The sequence below is a fragment of the Anthonomus grandis genome, chromosome 22, assembly GCF_022605725.1.
Source record: "Anthonomus grandis grandis chromosome 22, icAntGran1.3, whole genome shotgun sequence".
Classification (NCBI taxonomy): domain Eukaryota; kingdom Metazoa; phylum Arthropoda; class Insecta; order Coleoptera; family Curculionidae; genus Anthonomus; species Anthonomus grandis.
In genome coordinates, this window is record NC_065567.1 from 33678572 (window position 1) to 33695050 (window position 16479).

The 16479-nt window shown below is 32.1% G+C and overlaps 1 protein-coding gene across 1 annotated transcript in view; it reads right to left on the reverse strand.

Moving 5' to 3' along the window:
• Positions 1–16479, reverse strand: part of LOC126748254 (angiotensin-converting enzyme) — a 159689-nt gene that overhangs the window by 51812 nt on the left and 91398 nt on the right. The gene's annotated exons all lie outside the window — the stretch shown is intronic.

Genomic DNA, 16479 nt, shown 5'->3' on the forward strand with positions numbered 1-16479 from the left:
AATACTGTAACACAGCGTTACTCAAAGTGTGCTCCGCAAAGTAAACCTCCGGTAGTGCTCCGCCAGCAGTCATAATAAATGGATGCATGTATTAAAGTGGACCTATAAGAATAAAGTTACCTAAGATAAAAATAAACAACCAAAACGAATCGCCTGCTTATAGGTGTTAGTTTTGCTAGCTCATTGTTGATGCTAGTTTTATGGTTACAAGTTCAAGTAGTAAAACATCTAATGACACACTGAAGGTGAAAAAACGAAAGTATGACGAATCATATCATCTCGGATTTGTTGATTCCAACGGCTCACCTCTTTGTATGTTGTGCAGCAAACTGCTTCCCAATAGTTCGATGGTACCTGCTAAGATGCACCGATATTTAGAAATTGTACATCCCAACTTCAAAAGTAAAAAATTTTTTCTACGTAAAAAAGAACAATTATTAAGAAGCCAAAAAACTATGACGAATGCGACTCAGACTGTGAATGAAAAGGCCACGGAGGCATCGTATTTGGTTAGTTACCGCATTGCCCAAGCAGCAAAAGCGCACACTATCGCTGAAAAGCTAATAAAACCATGTGTGGTAGACATAACAAAATGTATGCTCCACGAAAAATCTGTAAAACATCTTTCTACAGTGCCGCTTTCGAACGGTACAGTTACGACCCGAGTTGGGGATATCGCAGCAAATATAAAACCATAACTGGTTTCACAGCTTCAATAACAAGTTCGTCTTGCAAATGGATGAGTCGAATGATGTTGCTGGACTGACCATCTTGCTAGTAATTGTGCGATATCCATATAAACACATTCACTCGAAGAAGACTTGCTTATGTGCTCATCGCTGCCTACTAACACAACCAAAGAAGAAATTCTTAACACGCTTAACATATTTTTTGAAGAAACCCAACTCGATTGGAATGATTACATTGATATTTGTACCGATGGAACCAAGACAATGGCAGGTAGAACAGCAGGAGCAATATCACGAATAAAAATGAAAGCGCCAAATTGTAGTTCCAGCCACTGTATCCTGCATAGACAATCACTCGCGGTTAAGAAAATGCCACCAAACCTAAAATTGGTTCTTGATGAGTCAGAAAAATAATTCACTTTGTCAAGTCACGTCTACTACAATCCCGATTGTTCTCAATATTATGTGAAGATTATGGTAGCGATCATAACACACTATTTGTTAAGGTTTACGTTAATTAAAACACCTGAATCGTTTTGACAGAAACAAAGTCACGTTGTTGTCAACGACTAACTAACGCCGTCAAATTAGCCCTCCACTTTCTTTACACATTAAGTGCATTTCTTAAATAAAGAAGTGGTTAGACCAAGTTAGTTAAAGAAGGACAAGTAAGAATTTCTACGTTGATGATTTGCTCGCAGGAGCAGACTCAGTGGAAGATGCAACTCGGTTATGCCTCGAAATTTCCTCAATTTTAAAGTCAGCATGTTTTGACTTACGAAAATGGAAGTCCAACAGCAAAGATCTTTTATCAAACATTGCACATGGAAGTTGTACTCCTGATCATTTCTTCGGGTCTTCAGAAACAAACAAAACCTTGGGCATGTTTTGGTCTTGTGAAACAGATAACCTTTTATTTTATATCGATATCCCCTCAAAAGTTCGGCAATTCTCAAAACGACTTATTTTGTCCGAAGTGGCAAAGATTTTTGATCCCCTTGGTCTCTTAAGTACAGTTGTCATTAAAGCGAAAATACTTCTACAGATTTTATGGACACTAAAACTTTCATGGAACGAACCAGTTCCAGTTGACATAGCCAAGAAGTGGTTACATTTCAGATCGCAACTGTTTAATTTAAATAAATTACAAATTTCAAGATGTATTTCAGTAAAAAATCCAGTCACTGTTCAACTCCATGGATTTTCGGATGCATCAAATAGTGCATATGGAGCATGTATCTATGTTCGAACTGTGGACGAATATAATAAAGTTCATGTCGAACTTCTTACATCCAAAACTAGGGTAGCGCCACTTAAATCTTTAAGCATTCCAAGATTGGAATTATGTGGCACTTTACTTTTGGCACAACTGTATATCAAGGTCAAATCTTCTTTAACTTTATAATTCAGTTAAGTCTATTTTTGGTGTGACTCGACTGTAGCCCTTGCGTGGTTAAGATATTCACCCAACACTCTACAGGTTTTTGTGGGAAATCGCGTTTCCACTATACAACAAATTACTCCAATTGACTCCTGGAGATATGTCTCTACGGATCAGAACCCTGCAGACATTCTATCAAGAGGAATGCTACCCAACGATATTATTAATTCAGACATGTGGTTTCATGGTCCATTGTGGCTTCGTGAGCCATCTATCAATTGGCCCTTAGATATTCACATGCACAAACTAATAGCTGTTACAGAATTGCCAGATCTTCGCAAAAAACAACCCAAACATTTGTGGAAATCGAAAATCAAAATTTATTTCCTTTCCACAAATTTTCAACTTTCACTCGTATTACTCGAATTATGACATTCTGCCTTAGGTTCATTTTTTGCCGAATTAAAAAATTCGATAGGCATTTTAGCCATTTGACAATATCTGAACTTCTCAATGCTAAAGACATGTTAGTCAAACTATCACAGCGTGAAACATCCAGCAGTGTTATGTCCCAAGCATCACCTAACCAAGTTGATTCTTCAGCATGAACACAAAGTGCTTAAACATTACAGCTCTCAATTATTGCTTGCACACATCAGAGATAATTACTGGCCTATATCTGGTAAGAATTTAGCAAAGCGAATTATCAAAGAGTGCCTCATTTGTTTTCGTTTCAATCCCACTTCACCTAACCCTATCATGGGTAATCTTCCAAGTTCCCGAGTCGGTCCTCGAATTCCGTTCTCTGATGTTGGCATTGACTATGCTGGACCTTTTCAAATAAAGAATCGAAAGGGACGTGGTTGCAAGATCAGCAAATGTTATTTAGCACTTTTCATTTGTTTAACAACAAAAGCGATCCATTTGGAGCTGGTTACTGAGTTAAGCACGTGGGCCTTTCTTGAAGCTTTTCAGAGATTTATTGCAAGACGTGGTAAACCATTGAATGTTTATTCTGACAATGGTACTAATTTTGTAGGTGCATGCAATTATTTGAAGGAACTAGGTACCTTCCTAAAAAGCAATTCACCAACACTTAAGGAAAATCTAGAATCATCTTTTGAAGTTTCATGGCATTTTATTGCAGCATATTCTCCTCATCATGGTGGTTTGTGGGAAGCTGGTGTTAAAGCGGCAAAACATCACTTAAAAAGGATTTTATTTAACAGAATATTGACTTTCGAAGGTCTTTACACAGTAGAATTAACATTAACATTAACCAGATAGAAGCTATTCTAGATTCACGACCTTTAACGCCACTCTCGACAGATCCAAATGATTTGCAAGTGCTCACCCCAGCATATTTTTTAATTGGGCGATCACTTCAATCTGTTATTCACCCTGATTTACAAAATACTGCTATCAATAGATTATCTAATTTTGAGCAATTAAAACTTCTAAGACAACAATTCTGGTCGCGCTGGACCAAAGAGTATATTTGTAATTTGCAAACTAGACTTAAATGGAAGAAGAACCAACCGAACATTCAATTAGGGACTATGGTTCTTATCAAAGACAATCACTTGCCACCGTTTAAGTGGAAATTAGGTCGCGTTAATACCCTCTATCCAGGGAATGATGGTGTTGTGCGCATTGTATCCGTGAAAACTATATCGGGTAACATTAGATGCACTGTTACCAAACTGTATCCGCTTCCAATTAGTGACAATTGACATTTAGCAAAGTTGAGACTGTTTAGAATAGTTCTAATTTAGTAAGTCTGTTATTAATAATTATTAAGTTCATTTTCATTTTTACTTCATTTATTTGAACTAACCTGCGTATTTTCATTTTTTACTTAGGTTTAGTCATGTTTTTTATGTTTAATGATTTGTATTCCTCTAGTTTTCATTGAAAGTATTTTCATTCTTTCAAGGTGAGGGGCATGTTAAGGTTTACGTTAATTAAAACACCTGAATCGTTTTGACAGAAAAAAAGTCACGTTGTTGTCAACGACTAACTAACGCCGTCAAATAAGCCCTCCACTTTCTTTACACATTAAGTGCATTTCTTAAATAAAGAAGTGGTTCACGATGGACTTGTTTGTTTAATTCAACTATAAAAAAATACAATCCACAATTAACCCTTGCTGTTCCCAGCAGCAGAGACACTACACAATTTGGTGAACCAGCAGCGGAGCAGCAAGAAAACACTATTGCTCCATACTGAAGTAAGATGGTTGTCTCGGGGTAAAACTTTGACAAGGCTTTTTGAACTAAGAATAGAATTAGAAGCTTTTCTTACAGATGTTCCTTTTAATTTAAAAGACCGTTTGTTCGATAAAAGCTGGTTATTTAGACTAGCATTTTTAGCAGACATGTTTGGAAAACTTAACGAATTAAACCTGTCACTACAAGGAAAACCGACAACAGTTTTCAATGCTAACAACAAAATAACTACCTTAGTTCCTTAGTCACCATAGTCTTAGTGATACAGAAATATTTCAAAATGAAATATTTGTTGAATTGGTGTAATATCTCAATGATCCGCAAGGGACTTTTGAATCTTACTTTCCTGAAGAACAGAATACAAAACTGAAAATAAACTCCTGGATTCAAAACCTTTTTTCATCTAAATTGCAGAAGCCTAAAAATATGTCAAATCAGATCTATGAATCATTTCTTGAAATGACATCGGATACAAGATATTTATTTATTTATAACATCATATTATAGTTACACAGTTATAATAAGTTATTACAATATCAAAATTATGCAGTTATATTCCCCTAGATGCAAGCATCTGTATGGGAAGTAATAAATGAACAGTGTACAATAAACATTTTTCTTCTGTTCAACTTATTTAAAGAAAAAATATATACATTCATATGAGCTCCTAAGTATATTTATAAAATAATAACAGTGAGGTAATAAAGTACCTAAACAATTTAACAAGGGAAGGCATCTACTAATATTAGGATACAACAGACTTATACTTATTAAGATTGTTTACAATATATTCCTTCACTATTTTTGATGTTTCTAATATGTTTAGGTAATAAATTGTACAGTTTTGGTCCTATAAATTTAATGGATCTCTTTCCGAACTCACTATAGCATACAGGAAGAATTAGTTGATTATCTTCATTAGATCTAGTGTTTTGGTTATGGTTTATTGGATATCTAATATTTTCACGATTGTGTATGAACCAGCAACAAACAGTTATATAGAATAAAGTTCTTATGTTTATATAGGTTTCATTATAAATTTCTTTAGTAGGGTATAAGAATGGGTTTTTAAAGATTATTTTTAATATTTTATTCTGCATTATCTGAAGAGGACATACTGCCCCAGAGTAATATTCCATATCTTAGTATTGATTCCACTAAACTTTGGTATATGGTTATAAGCATATTTCTGTCTAAAATATTTCTAATAGTGTAAAATTTGTAGACTAGGAAATTTATTTTTTTTGTTAAATGTGCAGTATGTAAGTCTCATTTCATGTTACTATCAATGATAATTCCCAAATACTTTACATTTGATGCTTCCTGTATTTTATCTGGTAGATTTTGAATATCTAAGTGTGTGAACAATGGTCGATTTATTTTAGTCTTTGAGAATGCAATATAGTTGGTTTTTTGGACATTTAATATTAATTTGTATATATCAAGCCATTTCTTTACAAGCATAATTCTAGTTTAAGCACATTTTTTTACTTCCTCCCACGTATCTCCGTCAAAAGCAACAACAGTATCATCTGCGTATGAAATAATTATACCGTTTATGTTTAAAGTTTTAAGTGAGTTGATGTACAGAATAAACAACAGGGGTCCCAGAACGGTCCCCTGTGGAATCCCAATTCTCACTGTACATGAGTCACTTAAAGTGTCATCTATTTTAACGTACTGTTGCCGCTCCACAAGATAGTTCGCAAAGACCTGTAACACGGGACCCCTCACCCCGTTTTTCTCGAGGACATCAAGAAGCTGTTTGTGGGGCACCGTGTCAAAGGCCTTCGCCAGATCCAAAAATACTGCTAAGCACTTTTTGCCAAAGTCCAATTTATACCTTACACGTTCAATGAGTTTGTGCATGGCATCGCCAGTACTCAAGCCCGAAGAAAAACCAAACTGGTTTTCAGACAAAAGTCCATTTTTATCCAAAAACCCGGCTAGTCGCTCCTTTAAACACTTTTCGTACAATTTTGCGAGATTAGAAATTGTACTGATTGGTCTGTAATTATCAATTAAACTTTTGTCTCCAGATTTAAAAATGGGGGTTATAATGGATGTTTTAAAAGATTTAGGAATAAATCCGGTTTTAAAGATTAAGTTTATTATATATGTCAAGGGTTCAATTAGATAAATATGAAGTTTTTGAATTAGTTTTGCTGAAATACCATCATGTCCCGGAGCACTGTTACTTTTTAAAGAGTTTAGATGTTTTATTAATTCATTGTGATCTACTGGCCTTAAGAACATTGAGTTATTTGCATTTTTTAATTGAAATATATTTGACGAGTTTGGTATTTTGTTGTACATATCGAGGCCTATCTTAGAGAAGTAATCATTACAAAAATTTGCTTTTTCTTTTAAATTGCAATTATTTTTAGCTTCCATGGGAATTCTAATAGGGATTTTATTTTGTTTTTTATATTTATTGTTATATTCAGATAATAATTCGTATATTTTTTTGAAGTTATTTTTATTTTCATTAATTTTTGTCTTGTAGTAAAGGTTTTTTGTATAGTCAATTATTTTTTAAAAATTATTACGGTATCTTTTATACTTTTTTTTTCTTCTGTAAAGTTATTTTGTAATTGTTTTTTTAATCTATCTCTTTTTTTTATTGATACAATAATGCCATTTGTGATCCAGGGTCTAATTTTTTTGTTAGTTTTATTGTAAAAAATTGATGTTGTTTTACATTTTAAGTAAAGTTCTAAAAATTTGTTTATGAAAAGTGTATAGGCTTCTTCTGGATTGTTTGTTTTAGACACGTCATTCCAATTTTCATTCTCAAATAAATAATTTAGTTTTATGTAACTTATTTTATTTTTAACATCAGTTTTTACAATATTTTCTATTCTCTTAATATTTAAAGCATGTGAAAAATTTAACATTATTGGAAAATGATCCGTTATATCATGTGTGTGTGAATGTTAATTATTTTATTATTGTTCTTTACAAATATATGATCTAAACATGTGCCTGATTCTGGCCTGGTGATTGAGTTTATATGTGATTGAAAACCATATGAACTTAATGTTGAAATGTAATTTACCACGTTTAAATCAGTATTATTTAAGAGGTTAATATTTATGTCTCCAACTAAAATTTTCAACATTATTTGACTTGTTTCCTGACTTTCCTGTAAAATATACATTAAGATCCTGTACAAAATTTTCGATAGATGAGTGAAGAGATCGATAGATACAAGAGATTTCATAGTGCACATTTTTATGTTCCAAAGTTATTCGACCCACCTTTATTTTAGTGGAATCAAGTTCATGAAATGCCACTTTAGCATTTAGATTGTCTCTTACCATAATAAGAACACCATCATTTCGTGTGATATTTCCATTACTATAGTGAGTGGTAAAGCCTTGAATAGTAAATTCTAAAAAAGAGGTGAGTTGAAAACATTCACTTAGGACTATAACATCACAGAAAGAAATTTTGAAAGTCTCTAAAAATAGTAACAGTTCATCAAAGTTTTTTTTTTACACTTCTTATGTTAACATGCATTATATTTAGAAGTTTTTTATCTGTGTCTATTTTACCACAGATCTCTACAGGCTCCACAGTTTCACTAAAAATTTCACTGGATATCGTTTCAAGCAGCTCCACTTCTTGTTGTCTAGCCATAATTTATTTTACTTTTTAATACTTCTAGATGGTATAGGTTTGTGGGGCATTCAGAATCCGTGGCATCATGTTTGAGATTATGGTTCGTTTTATATTTTTTATTTAAATGTTCACAATTCACGCATTTCCTATTTTCTTTATTTTGGCTTAAGTGACAGTCCTTTCGATTATGTTCTCCTCCACAGTATGAACAGGTGGTTTCATTTGGGCAGTCTGGACTTTTGTGGTAATATCCACAACATTTAAAACACTGTTTTACTGCTAAATTTTCATATGCAGGGTATCGTTCCCATCCAATGTATATTTTTTGGTCCACATGATTTTTTTAAAGAGGTTTACAGTCGGCGAAGATGGTTAATTTATTTAATTTAGTTTCCTTCATAAAGGTAATTTTAAATGAATCTTCATTATTAAAAAATGTATTTTTTCATGGAATCATTGTTCAAAAAACTTTCACGATTTTTGGTACAGGGTTCCTGCTGAATATCAACAACTTGCCACAGAAGCTTTGAATATTCTTCTGCCGTTCCCAACAACGTATTTGTGTGAAACGAGATTTTCAGCATATACAGTTACATAAACAAAATACCGCAATAGACTGGATACCGAACCAGACATGAAAATTCAACTTTCTTCTATCAAGCCTGATATTACCCAGTTGATGAGGAATAAAAAACAATTACATGCCTCGCATTAAATGAACTTAGTGTTATCATTTGCTTACTAACTCACTACTTATTGTATCTATCTTTTTTTTGTATGATTATTAATAAACAATTCACATATAACTGTTTTTCTTTTTAGTTTAGAGTTTAGGGTTCCGTTAAAAATTTAGTTTTTTTAAACAGTTCCGTCACGAAAAAAGTTTGAGTAACACTGCTGTAACAAATTCCTTCTAACTATAGGTAAAAAAATGGCTAATAAATAAAGTATAAAACATTGAATTCCATGTTTCTAAAAACGGTTAACAAATACAAAATAATAAAACACGTTAATATTTAAAAAACATTTGTTCACCTCGTTTTAATGGAATAAAAAGCACACATATAAAAAAATATTGCAATTTAATTATTCTTCCCGTAATTCATATTATTAATTTAGAATTTATTAGGGCAATTCCTTAGCCCAGGATGGAGAAATCGAAACAGAAGCAGAAGGCAACGAGAGACTACGGCATTAAAGATCTATACAGATATCCCCAGAATATCCGCTCAAAAATATTATTACATTAAAAGAACATGAACAAATGACCTCTAGTTCCGAGCAGATCTTACATGATCAAGAAGTGCGTTATATCCAGCATGAAAACTACACACCCAAGAAGTGAACATGCTGCGAATCAATATTTTGGGAGCAAGTGAAGTTCGATGGCCAGATAATGGAGTGATTCAGTCAGGACAAAACGATACCAAATCACTGCCATGAAGAACTCAGTACGAAACTTTATTCTTACTGAGTCTCTTAAAAGCTTCTAGTACTCCAGCTGCAGGACACATCAATCAATATTAATATCCTTCAAGCTTATGCCCTAATAGATCACAAATCAGATAACGAGATAGAGCAGTTTTACAAACAAATAGATCAAAGCATTAAACTAACCAAACCGAATGAAATGAACATGCTAATGAAAGACTTGTGCCCAAGTGGGTAGGGGCAGAGTAGAAACTGTGATTGGAGGCTATGGCATAAGTGCCAAAGGAGGAAAAAAGGAGAAAGATTAATCAGTATTATTGGGAAAACAATTTTGTCATTTAATATACATGGTATAAATTACCACACCGTCGCCCCTAGAGTGAAGAAGTCGCAGAAATCAGGAAAACCTCTACTCATTGTACGCAATCAAATAGATTATATCATGATTAATCATACGTTCAAGAACACGATAATCAATGTTACTACATTGCCAGGTGCTGATATCGAATAAGATTACAACAAAAAAAAAAGAAAAATAAATCTATTTATCAATGGAACTACGGCAAACTACAGGAAATTTGCAATAAAAAAAAAACAACACAGTGGACGTTTTGATCTCCATTATATTGTTGAAAAATCCAAAAATTGCTGGACCGAATAAATTGCATGCTCAATCAGGAATTCTTATAGATATTCAATTCAAAATTTATTGGAGTTCTAGTATTCCTTTAATATGCATTTTATTCGGTTCACACACTTTACCCCTATACGTGAAGGTGAGTTCTGGTTTACAGTTAATCAGCAGTATGGAAGAACCAAATACTGTGCCCCCCTTGTTGAATACTGATGAGTGGTGCAATGTTTATCAAAATTTGATTAACTTTGTTTAACAAATATATAAACAAGGAAGGGTAAGAAAATTGTACTTTTTAAAAATCTCCCTACATGAGGAAGTTGGTTTTATATTTTTCATACATTGCAACATCTTTGTTTGCATAAGAAAGACTCTATTGATATATCGCAATCATCAGCCCAACTTAAATAGGATTAATATTTCACTACGTCTATTCAAAGTTAATAATGTAATGAGTACACAGAATACTAAAATAATTAACTCGGCACCATGCCTTCAGTCAGTGATGTTGAAAAATGTTGATATAACAAAAAATAAAGAAAAGTTTCTCCAAAATGTCAAACACATAATAAATAACGAATGAATAACCCGAGAAATATTGGAGCTAATAGAAGAACGAAGATGATGTTGAATTCGGAATGACAATAACAAATACAAAGACCTACAAAGAAGAATTAGAAATGAGATTAGAGGAGCAAAGGAAAAATAGCTTACTGAACGATGTGAAAAAACTAAACATCCCAGTCGTCCTAATGGTACAAAAAAACTGCATAGATTGTTAGAGATGAAAATAATGAAATGGTAATGGGCACAGACAAAATATTGGAAATCTGGTAGGAATATACAATTAACGTTTTCAGTGACAACCAACCAAACAGCAAAACGATTCAATTAGAAGAGATTTAAAAGCTCATCTTTTCTCAGTTGAAGTACTTGGTCTAACAAAAGAAAATTGCGCATAAGAAATTTCAGTCTAGTCATATTATTGCAGACTATTAAGTCTTTTCACATCTTAGAGCTAAGTGCAAAACTCTAACGGAGATTTATTACCAGAACACTATTTCAAATTTGGACCAGCTACTTTATACAAACTCCAATTTGAATATAAGTTTAATAATACGAGAGCAACAGAAAACTTTCCTGATTTGACGACCTGTAATAACGAGAAGTTTGCCTATTGTGAACAATTGAAACAAATGAAACAAATTGCAGAAGGGATTGCTCATTTTTTTTTCTAATGTCTTCAATTGAGATAATTGTGTCTTACATTTCCGGCAGGCTGGTGTAAACATGACTATTCCTAATCCTAAATTATCTGTTGGATTAACTTTTGATCAGATCTTTCGATTTCCGCTTAAATTTAGTGCTGGCCCTGATGGTATATCCAATTACTTTTTAGAAAAAAGTTTGTACCCTCTCTTTTATTTATTTATTTATTTATTAACGGTATCCACCAATTTAAAAAAAAATAACACAAAAGATGCTAATATTAATACAACTTAACATAGGTAATAGTAAGAAATAAATCAATGTTACAAATTAATTTAAAGAAATTATATCTGAAGTGGATCGATTCATATTTGAATAGTCATACTCAACAAGTCAAGCTTTAGGCGTTATTTTTGACCATCAATTGACTTTTAATGCTCATCACGATGAAGGGTTTTAGAATGCTAGGTTTTATTGGGAGACATTGTGATCAAATCAGTGATATTAAAACCATAAAATGTTTATACAATAGTTTAGTTCGTAGTGTTTTAGAATACAACTGTATTGTCTGGTCACCATTTTATAACATACATATAAATCGTATAGAAAGGGTTCAAAATAAGTTTTGCAAATTTTTACTTTATAAACATAGGTTCCCTTACGAAACTATTTGTTATAACATTAGATATCAGCTAGTTGGGCTGCAAACTTTGGAAATTAGAAGAAATAATGTCAGAATCAATTTTTTGTTTAAGTTACTTAAAGGTAAAATAGATAGTTCTTATCTTTTAAATAGGATATAATTAAAAGTCCCAAATAAGGTTACACGTCAAAGGATCCTTTTCTATGAAAGATCTCACCGTACCAATTATGGATTTAGAGGAGTAACAGACCAAGTAATAAAATTGTATAATACGCACTATAGTTCGTATGATCTATTTACGGGAGAGTCTTGTAATAGTTTTAAAAATAAGGTTATAAGAGGAACAGGGGATAAGTTAGATAGTATATGTAGCTACTTTATTTTCTTGCTTTGTCTATGTTGATTTATAAGCTTATTGCATATTATTTGTGTTTTTTTTTAACATTTACATGTAATTACCTGTTAAGGTATTTGTAATTGAATATATAAATAAATAATTAAATAAAAATTATGTTAATAAAAGCTGGATCTCCTCCTGGACACTTAACCAAAGCACCATACTCATCATTAGATCATGCAGTGTAGGGTAAGTTGTAGTCACCAAAAACATAAATATTGCAAGATGTATGGTGTAATTCAATAGATTCAATGGTCTCAGTGACGGTTGTAATATAGGAGACTGTGGTAGAATGTAAACACCACCAACAATAAATTTGGATTAAAACTGAAGAACATAACTTAATTTTGGTTTCGATAATTGAGAAGTAAATAGTCCTAACTTAGGTTTTTGACAATTTGAGTGGCTTGGAAATTGATAAATAGAAATAAAGACTCAAGTATATATGATAAACCCTTGTTTCAATCATGATTATCTTTGACGGCCATCTCCTCATTTTATACATACTTAATTATGATTGAGTATAATAAATAAGGAGCACAGATGTAATACCCATCTTACTTTTGAAGTAGCAACTTAAAATGTGTAGCAAAAATAAGAACAGAGAAAAGAAAAAAATTTAAAACAATGTACAAAGCTCCTTATTAAAAAGAAAACAATTTATGGCGATTTTTAAAAAAATATTTATTCTTAGAAGATAATTTTTTTGAAGGATTTTGGCTCTTCTCCTCTATATCGCTGGTTCTACAACCGCAACGCTATTATTAAATGTAAATGAAACCTAATTGACCCCCGATAAAACAATACCATAGCCAAAAATCATTAAAACCTTCTTATGCAAAATCATTGCACACTAACCCCTTAACGTGATATTATTCCGCTAGATTGATCATCTGGAACGTACAAACAAAACATATGCGTATGGATATTACTGACTGGTATAACGTATAAACACAATAAGCAGACTTTAGTAGGTATATTTTGTAACACGATTATCTTTGTATATTGGCGGCAGCTCGGTATTTTGAAATTTCCTACGCTGATTTCTTTTTATTTCATTTTCTTAGATATCTCCACAAACTACGTATATGCATGCGAGACAATATTATGGTTCTTGCAACTTGCGTAACAATGGCCGCACGACACGACGCCGTATGAAACAATAAGGTGGGTTATTAATTTAAAAATATGAGCAAAAGTTTATGAATAAAGATTGATAATTGGGTTTTTGGTGCTATGCAAGCCCTTGATAAAGATATGGACCATTAGACCTTTTCATGAGCATGTAATAATCAGTTTTTTAATGGTTTGCACCAATTGATTATGAAACATTTAGAAATATGGTCATAATATACGAACAAGCACTATAGCAATTCACTTTATAATATTCTGAGATTCTTAAAGTGACCTACAGAAAAGCGCAAGATTTAGTGAGGAGCTGACACCGAGAGTAAGAAGCACAATGGCGTATATGGAAAATATGAAAATAAGAATGCTTGAATCAGATGGAGGTGTCATCTTTCCTCTGCTAAAAACTCGAATGATATAGATGGATTAAAACTTAATAGATGGACGTTCAAATTTTAGAAACAAGAGAAAACCAAGGAAATTGAATGTATGTACATCAGTAGTCAATATTCCACTTAAAGAACCACAGTTTAAGATATTGGAGTAAGACAAATGCATTTGAGGATAAATGCTAATTATATGATCCCCTCGAAGTACAAAAAGTGTTAACCAATATATTAGCGTTAGCATAACAAATCTTTCATTTCTATTGCTTGGACTGTACGAAATGGCTTAAGACCAAGGAGCCAAGGAAGTAGTGAAGCTGATCTAACAGAAAAATGCTAAGTTACTTTTTCACTCTTATACACACTGCTTGGTGAGGAAAGAGACAGACACTCTCCAGGTATATACCAAATAAAGCTATAGAAGATGATAGTACCTCAAACTAATCTAACGGAAACAGAAGAACCATGTCATTAACATTCACCAAATGTTCATTTAAAACATAACATTTATAAGATATTCGCACTTGAATCACTGAAAATATTTGTAGTAACTTTTAAGCAAAGCCCCAACTAAAACCTAGAATTACGTTTTTAGCCTTAAATCTACACTCAGGAACTCTTCTATATAATCTATACGATAAAATATGAAAATGTTTGGCTCCTAGGTTCCTTTTTCTTCCAATTCGAAGGTCCATTACGTAGAAACCAACACTGACACTTTCCTTCTATTCAAGGAATATCAATAGGAAATACACCATCAATATTTCTCAAGAAAGATTCCAACTTCCTTATTATATTTATCGATTTACCCGTTCAAGAATATGAAATTATCTGATAAAAGAGGTCATTATAGATGCAGATCTTAAATGCCTTTGAGAAGTTTGACAAAATGTAAATTAGGAGATATAAGATTTATTTTAACTGCTTTAAGGATAAGATAATTTTTAGCCTATTTCCAAACTGTTGGGAAGATTAAAGGGATAAATTAAGAATAATAGAAAGAGATTCAGTAAATGCAGAGAAATAATTAATATTCAAAATTCAAAAAGCAGAGCATTAAAGTTATGCAATTCAGATTATCACTGATACAACATACAGTATCTATTAAAACTCTTTAAAACCTGTACTACTTTACTCATGCATGGAAATTTAAAAAGATGAACGACTGCCAACCAAATTTAAATTCTTCATTTTGTAAGAGTTCAACAGTAGCAATTCATATTCTTGATACCTCTTTCATTTATCCTTCAGATGTCAGCATACAAGTACGTATAGAGTAAAACGATTAGATCTGATTCACCTGATCAAACAAAAACAGCATAATTCGCAGTTCAAGTAAATAAAAAACTGATCAAGAAATGAATTTAGCTCTTTAGCAGAGTTAAGCACCGAATGCGCAAAAACTTCAATGCAGCAAAAGTGTATGAGTACGGATAGAAAACATGAAGAGTTTGAACTGCTTATTCCGTTAAATTCAAGAGATTTTAAAAAAATTGCGTCCGTTTTTAATTACTAATTAATAGACTAAGATAAAACCTTCTATTTATATAGCTTACGGATGATTACTTATTTATATTTTAGGAGTTACGAGTTAAGAGTTGCAATTTGTATTGAATAATTGATAAATAGTAATTAAAAACAGTCAACGATTTAAAGAAAGTATCTATTTTTCAAGTGATCCCTGGTACCTCATGAAACGGCTTTGGTTGACTAGTAGAAAAAACTTTTTGGATGTTATCAGAAAATATTTTTATTTTGAAAAAATTGTCATGGTTGGCACTGACCAATCTAAGAAGATACAACCAAATTGCTGATATTAGTAATTTTGTCATAAGAGTTCTTCTTTCTTCGAATTTTCCTGTGGCGCCATCTGTAACTGAGATTCTGAACGCAATAAACTGAAAGGAAGAAAACGAAATATTGTCTGCTCAGGTAGTACCAGAATGAGTATTGTTTACCAACAAGCTGTCGAACTTAATCATAGAGGGAGCTATTGTTTCTTAAGCTACTTTATATCGACTAAGGAATAATTTTAACTTTAGACTAATGATTTTTTACTTCTTACAAACGGGTAATTGAACTTATTTCATTACATAATATATAAGGAGTCGATCGCAATTTTATTAAAGGAATTATGTATGCAACTCCGCTTTTATTTTGAACAATAGAAAGAGAAAGCAATAAATTATCTACACGTTATTATAAATAATATTGAGAAATATAGTTAATATACGTGTGGGCATAATTGGAGAATTCATAGAAAATTGATCATGATGATATTAAAATGAGTTATTTATTTATTAAAGACTTAAAATTTTCAATATTTCAGTAAGCGAAAAGCAATAGAGACGTGTAGATTTGGCAATATTTATCAATCTTAAGACCTGCATGCTTAAATTAATTCAAATGAAAACATGAATGTGTTAAAATAATTTTTTAGGCTTATTTTATTGGCGTTTTCATGCCCAATTACTCCTTCATGTTTTGCTTGAGTATTGGTTCACCTTGATTGATTTTTATTGATTATTTGGTGATTTAATATTAATTTTAACATTAAAACTAAAAACAGGTATAACGATTAAAAAGAATTTTCAAGGTTCATTTTGATGCTTATGCTATTCTCGATGCTATTTCGATTCAAATCTATCCAAAATGGTATCAAAATTAACTAATCGTAGCAGTGAATTATTCGGACAAAATTAGTTGAAAATAATTATCATATTGATGAG